Source organism: Lolium rigidum, chromosome 7, assembly GCF_022539505.1.
Source record: "Lolium rigidum isolate FL_2022 chromosome 7, APGP_CSIRO_Lrig_0.1, whole genome shotgun sequence".
Taxonomy (NCBI): domain Eukaryota; kingdom Viridiplantae; phylum Streptophyta; class Magnoliopsida; order Poales; family Poaceae; genus Lolium; species Lolium rigidum.
In genome coordinates, this window is record NC_061514.1 from 135,172,951 (window position 1) to 135,180,379 (window position 7,429).

Genomic DNA, 7,429 nt, shown 5'->3' on the forward strand with positions numbered 1-7,429 from the left:
CCCCTTCCATCGCAAGGCACGTCGGAGAAGCTGACGCGGGACAACTTCCTGCTATGGGAGACACAAGTCCTCCCCGCCATCAGAGGTGCTCGCCTGATGGGTTTCCTTGATGGAACCAACAAGGCGCCGACAGACACGATCACCGTCGAGGACAGTGACGGCAAGGGCCGCAACCCAGATTATGAAAATTGGGTGCAGATTGATCAGCAAGTTTTGCACTATCTGTTGGCATCTCTGTCCAAGGAAATCCTCGTGAGCTGCATCGGGATGAGGACGACTTCAGCGGTTTGGCTTGCAATCAAAACGATGTTTGCAGCCAAGTCGCGCACTCGCATCGCCAACCTGCGGGTGCAACTCGCCAACACGAAGAAAGAAGGCAAAACCACCGCGCAATACTTTGCAGCGGTGAAGGCGATCACCAACGAGCTCGCAGCAGCGGGCCTCCCCATGGAGGAAGACGAGGTGGTGGAGTACCTCCTCGCTGGGTTGGATGACCCGTACAATCCCCTCTTCGCCGCCATCGGGGCCAACCCCGACAACAAGGTGGCCGTCCCCAAGCTCTACGCGCAGCTCTCCTCCTACGACAACCACATGAAGCTACTGATCAACAACGACGAACCCAAGTCCTCCGTCAACTCAGCTGCACGAGGACGCGGCGCACGGCATGGCGGCCGTGGCAACTACCGTGGCTGTGGAGGCGGCCGCGGCCATGTCAAAGGGCATGGACAGGGTCATCAGCAGCAGCACCAAGGTGGCCGCGGTGGCGGTCGCCGTGGTGGCAGAGGCGGCGGCAGAGACCGCGACGTCGTGACCTGCCAAATCTGTGGCAAACGGGGTCACTCTGCATATCGGTGCTGGCACCGGTACTCAGAAGATGACGGTGAGGAAGAAGAAGAGAGAGGCGCGAACGCTGCCTCCTACGGTGTCGATACCAATTGGTATTCCGACACCGGCGCCACCGACCACATCACAAGCGAGCTTGACAAGCTCACAATGAAAGAGAAGTATCACGGCCGTGACAAGATCAATGCGGCCAACAGAGCAGGTATGAACATTAGTCACATCGGTCATGCACTTGTTAAATCCCCATCCAAACATTTTCATCTCAACAATGTGTTGCATGTTCCATCTGCTACAAAGAATCTAGTTTCAATTCATCGTCTCACAAGAGATAATCATGTCTATGTCGAATTTCATCCTTGGTATTTCTATGTGAAGGATCTGGAAACAAAGAAAATTCTTCTTAAGGGTAGATGCACATGAGGCCTCTACCCACTGGTGTCATCGTCAAGTCCAAATAAAAGAGTCCTTAGCGCCACCAAGCCTTCAGCTACAAGGTGGCATGATCGTTTGGGTCATCCTTCCTTCAAAGTCGTTCAACAAGTCCTTAGAAGCTTTAATCTTCCCTTTTTCGATAAGCCTAGGAGTGATTTTATTTGTGATTCATGTCAAAGAGCAAAAAGTTATCAACTTCCTTATACTAGATCAACTAGTGTGTCAACTAAACCTCTAGAATTTGTGTTCTCAGATGTATGGGGACCGGCACCCACTTCTATCGGCCGTTTTTCATACTATGTAAGTTTCATCGATGACTTTAGTAAATTCTCATGGATCTATCTCCTCAAAAAGAAATCTGAAGTCTTTCAGGTGTTTCAGAATTTCAAAAATCTCGTTGAACGCAAATTTGATAAAAAGATAATTGCCATCCAATCCGATTGGGGTGGAGAATATGAAAAACTGAATCCTTTCTTCACCAAACTTGGCATCACACATCATGTATCATGCCCCCATACGCATTAGCAAAATGGGTCGGCAGAACGCAAACATCGTCATATTGTAGAAGTTGGCTTAGCCCTTCTTGCACAAGCATCCGTGCCATTAAAATTTTGGGATGAGGCTTTTCTGACTGCAACATACCTCATAAATATGCTACCATATTCAATCATCAAGCAAGAAATTACCATGACACGACTCCTTCAAGAAACTCTAGATTTTTCATCTCTACGGGTTTTTGTCTGCGCTTGCTGGCCAAACCTTCGACCATACAACACCGGAAAATTAGCTTTTCGCTCTAAACAATGCGTCTTCATCGGCTACATTCACATGCACAAAGGTGTCAAGTGCGTTGACGTGTCCTCTGGTCGAGTCTACATATCGAGAGATGTTGTTTTCGACGAGTCAGTTTTTTCCTTCTCCAAACTCCACCCTAATGCCGGAGCCCTTCTTCGCAAGGAAATTCTTCTCCTTCCCACATCTATGCAAAACTCCTTGCCATTAGATCACGGGGGACAACAACAGTGCATTGATCTAATGACTAATGATTCTCCTGTTTTAGCTCCACTTATTACTCCTCAGGAAATGCAGCAAGATACAGGAGAAAATTTGGCTTCATTTGATGATCATACGAGTGAGAATGATGGAGAAGAAAATTCGGCACAAAACGACAGCCACGGCGCTCAACACGATGGTGATCCGTCTGAGATCTCCGAAGAATCAGCCTCGGGATCCACGGCATCAGGATATGCGGCGTCAGGATCCGTCTCTGCCTCCACAGGTCCGACAGGGGAATCGGCAGGCGCCACGTCGCCTGGCCCTTCGGCATCCCCAAGCGATGGCCATCCACGCGATGCCACGTCCAGGAGGACAAACGCGTCAACCCCACCCCGTGGTCCTCCTCCTCCTCCACCCATGCGTGGGTAACCGACCAGGTGGGTCAGCGGCAGGCCTGCTGGGCCAATCGTTGCAGCTCCCGCCCGTGGCAGAGCAGCGGCACGCGCCCCCACAGCTCGACAGCAGTCAGAATCTGCACGGCCACCTGATCCAACTCAGGCAGCAGGATCTTCTGTGGAGACTCCATCTACACGCAGTCCTGCACCGCCTGTCTACCGAACCAGATTGCAAACTGGAAACAGAAGGGAGAAAACATACACCGACGATACAGTACGGTATGGTTTAATTACTACAAGCAATGAACCTAATGAACCTGATAATATAGATGTAGCCCTTAGCAATGTTGAATGGAAAAATTCTATGGATGATGAGTTTAAAGCCTTAGTAAAAAATAAAACTTGGCATCTAGTGCCACATAGACATGGCATAAACCTCATAGATTGCAAGTGGGTCTATAGAATTAAAAGAAAAGCTGATGAAACCATTAATAGGTATAAAGCTAGACTAGTAGCAAAAGGTTTTAAGCAAAGATATGGTATAGATTATGAGGACACATTTAGTCCAGTTGTTAGAGCTGCAACTATTAGATTTGTTCTAGTTATTTCAGTTTCTAGAGGATGGAGCCTAAGGCAATTAGATATGAAGAATGCGTTTCTTCATGGTGTTCTGGAAGAGGAAGTTTACATGAGGCAGCCACCTGGTTATGAGGATCCTAAGGCACCCCATTATATATGCAAGTTGTACAAATCATTATATGGTCTCAAGCAAGCACCAAGAGCATGGTTTGCCAAGCTAAGTGGAAAATTGCAAGAACTTGGCTTCTTGCCATCCAAGGCTGACACTTCACTATTTATATACAACAAGTCAGGTATCACTATTTTTGTGTTAGTATATGTTGATGACATTATTGTTTCCAGTTCCTCAAACAAAGCTACTTCGGCACTACTACAAGATTTGAGTGTAGCTTTTGCATTAAAAAATCTAGGTGAACTTCACTATTTCTTAGGAATTGAGGTAAAGAAACAAAAGGGCAATATTATCCTAACTCAACAGAAGTATGCCTTGGATTTACTAGCTAAAGTTGGCATGGGAGATTCAAAAGTGGCGTCAACGCCATTGTCAGCCTCTGATAAATTAAGTGCTTTTGAAGGAGATCCACTAGGACCAAACGATAACACATGGTACAGAAGTATAGTTGGCGCACTCCAATACTTAACCCTCACTAGACCTGATATTGCCTTCTCAGTAAACAAGGTATGTCAGTATTTGCATGCACCCACCACTGTTCACTGGACAGCAGTAAAGAGAATTCTGAGATATATTACATAACTGCTTCTCTTGGATTAACTTTCAGAAAATCTTCATCCACATTAGTAAGTGCTTTTTTAGATACTGACTGGGCAGGTTGTGTAGATGATAGAAAATCTACAGGAGGCTTTGCAGTCTATCTTGGTCCTAATTTAATCTCTTGGAGTGCCAGAAAACAGCCAACAGTTTCTAGATCAAGTACAGAGGCGGAATACAAGGCACTAGCAAATGCTACTGCTGAAATAATTTGGGTTGAATCTCTCTTGAAGGAACTTGGTGTTGAAAGAAAACAAACATCATGTTTATGGTGTGATAAAATGGGAGCTACTTACCTTTCTACTAATCCTGTTTTTCATGCAAGGACTAAGCATATTGAAATAGAATTCCATTTTGTAAGAGACCGAGTTGGAAAGAAATTGCTTGAGATCTGCTTCATACCATCACAAGATCAAGTGGCAGATGGCTTTACAAAAGCATTGGCAGTACGGCAACTCGAAGAGTTTAAGCACAATCTCAACCTCAAGAAAGTTGTGATTGAGGTGGGGTGTGAAGGATAGTTGGTATACCGTAACATGTTTAGAGATAGAGGTTGTTAGTAGTTTGTATATGGGCTGATTCGGTTTATAAGGATCAGTCCAAATCTCCTTTATCTCCTCTCTAAGTTGTAAACAAACTCAATGTAAATCCTTCCAATGTTGCGGCCTATATAACATGAAACCGATCCGAGACAAAGGGTATCGTTCAACACAAATTATCACAGAAGAAACAGTTAGCATACAGGGTTTTGTACCTCATCTTAAAGTTGTACTGATGCATAGCTGATAGCTACAGGTTGTGTTAGAACAAAAGCAGCATTAATGACCCACTTGTGAGCGGCTAAATTTCAACTTCCAGAGTTAATATCAGAAGTTATTTGTAGTTCTCACGTAGACTAAACAATCCTCTTGACTGAATCGCCAACAAAAGATTGAAGCTCGTATTCTCTTACCACCTCTGATAACCTAATGGTAGGTCACAGTAGATCATAAAATATTGCTGCCTGTCAAGAGAATTGTTTAGTCAATATCATAAGTTATGTGTTCACCTCCCTCAGGTTGAGACATTGCTTCTTGTTTGTACTGATGGCTACAGTTACTGTTCAGTCCAACATTGTACCAACAGGTACTTCTCTTTGGCTTTCACTTCATGTTTCATGCAAACGAGGATAGATGTTTGCACATTTAGTAATAAACAGAAATGACCTTCACAATTTATGATATTAGTTCTAGATTGCTGGGGAAGTGGACTTTCAATATTGAACTTCTTTCTCGGGACTGATTTTCTTACAAATGCTGCACTAAAGCCAGAGACCAGTTGCAGAGAATATCTATCTCATGATCTGTTTTCTTCTTATCTATCAGCAAGTAATCCCTTCGATGAATCGAACCTAGGTGAATGGTGGTTGCAAGCAAGGTAGAATACGCGAAAGGAAAATAGACGAGATCTGAACTCGTTCATCATACTAAGGTTTGGTCCATCTGGCTTGAGAGAAATGCAAGAGTTGTGAAAACTCTTTCAAACCGATCAATCTGATTGTCCAACACATATAGGAAGAGGCACAGTAGTGGAAGACTGCCAGCGCTGGTCATTTCAAGGTCAAGGAGCTTAGGCAGTTTTGCTGGTTCATCCTGTTTGTAGTACTTCTTTTCCTTCCAAGACTTCCGTTCTGAGCCTTGTTTATATGGCTCTTGGTAGTGTAGTTTAGGTCATTTATTCAGTTCCTGTTTTTTTTTTTCGGCTGTTCTATTATTTAAACTTTTGGTGTACACCCACTTAGCACCAGAGCATTTAACCACAGGTAGATAAAGTTTTTTTTATCACAGTACTTTCTTGTATGTTTATAAGTACTAGCAAGATAAATGTCAAGCACCTTATAATCTGAACTTGAAGGAGGACTCCAAGTAAAAAATAAAAGTAAATGAGTATTGTCTGAAGAAAGTTACCTACTTGAGAGAATATCAACTTATTCACATTCCTGGGCTTTATAAGAAACTTGAAACTGGTACTTGGAACTTACAGCATTACGGTACATTATATAAGAAACTTGAAGCTGGTACTTGGAACTAACAGCATTACGGTACATTATTTCTTAGTTGGAAGGAATGTGACCAAATGCTAAGAAATAATTACTTTGAACTAGAAAACTATGACTAGTAAAAGGGTGAGCCTACAACCAAGTACAAGCACTTGACTGTAGCCTCGGGGGCTACTCCCATCGGGAACGCTGGTCGCCTACCCGATGAAATTGAAGGAGTCGTGGTAAGCATATTTCGAGTTATTTCATAACTCTTTATATACTCCCATCGGGAGGACAAGATAAAAATATAAGTCATTGTATGACTCGAACAAATGTGCTATTCCAGCAGCCGAAAAAGGCACTCGACAATATATTCTCATAGCGTCTCAGTCGCTACTTAATCTCTGAATGTCGCAATACTTTGCGAAGGTAAGACCACAGGATCCGTCCTGCGCGGCGTGGCATCGCTTCTGAATGCGCTCTGCTACCTTTTCCCGTATCAACAGATGCAAAGAAAAATCCTAACGGACGTGTTAGGTACCTGATAAAACATGACTGGAATTCTGCATCTGGTAAGACCTTAAGCGGCCACATGTCGAATTACGGCAGTATCCCGAGATCATGTCCAGAGACGTGATCTTGAAGTAGGTTTTTGCGGGATTGTCACAAGAGCAGTTAACTGGTACCTGATCCGTCAGATGAACCAGCCCCAACTACCGATATCCCTGTACAATACATGATTGTTTTATGAAATTTATTTATTAATTCGAAGAAATCCTATGTTAATTATGAAGATGGAGATTTTCCTTGATTCTTCGATTCAAGCAAAATCTCGGGGCTACTGACATAGGCATCCCCAATGGGCCTTCCGAAGATGGTACCCGGGGTTTTACTGAAGGCCCACGACTCGAAGTTTATGAAGCCCGGAAGCCCAGTTAAGAAATAGTTTGGAAAGATAGAGTTGTATTAGGAATAATGACTTGTAACTATAACGGGACGAACTCAAAGAGTCTCCCGATATTTGTAACTTGTACATCACGAAACCCTCGGCTCCACCTCCTATATAAAGGGGAGTCGAGGGAGGAAGAGGGAATCGATTTTATTGTCAACACAACCCTAGTTTCTTAGCAGTCGAGTACTTTTCCAGCTGAACCCTCGAGATCTATTTGCCCTCTACTTCCCTCAAAACCCTAGCCTACAATCTGTAGGCATTGACAAGTCGATACCTTGTCAGTGACCAAATGCTAAAAAATAATTACTTTGAACTAGAAAACTATGACTAGTAAGAGAAACAAATTAACATCAAATCCATTTGGTAAATTCAATCAAAACTGAATACAAGTCACACATTAAAAACGGAATCTTCAAACTGTACTGTCTATCTTCGAGGCTGCC